This window comes from Trichechus manatus, unplaced genomic scaffold, assembly GCF_000243295.1.
Source record: "Trichechus manatus latirostris isolate Lorelei unplaced genomic scaffold, TriManLat1.0 scaffold00027, whole genome shotgun sequence".
NCBI classification, from domain to species: domain Eukaryota; kingdom Metazoa; phylum Chordata; class Mammalia; order Sirenia; family Trichechidae; genus Trichechus; species Trichechus manatus.
The window spans coordinates 6,111,000-6,111,379 of NW_004443963.1; positions in this window are offsets into that span (position 1 = coordinate 6,111,000).

Here is a 380-nt window from a genome sequence, read left to right on the forward strand (position 1 = left end):
AATTGTCTGATTCAAAATGGCCAATAGCAGTCCATTTCAGCTCACTAATGCCTAGGATATCAATGTTTATGCATTCCATTTCATTTTTGACAACTTCCTATTTTCCTACAGTCATACTTGGTACATTCCATGTTCCAGGTGGTTGATAGTGTTATTCAAATGTTTGAGTTGCTTAGTAGCCATTCAAATGGAGTTGGCCAGCTGGCAGTCAGAAAAACAGACCTGGAGCTTAGGTATAAGACTGGGGTTGGAGAAATAAATTGGGACTCATCAATATAGACAGAATTTAAAACAATGAGATGGGTGGGATCACCTAGGGAGATAGAGAAGAGATACAGAAAAGGTAATAAAAACTGAGCCCTAGGGTATTCCAACATTTG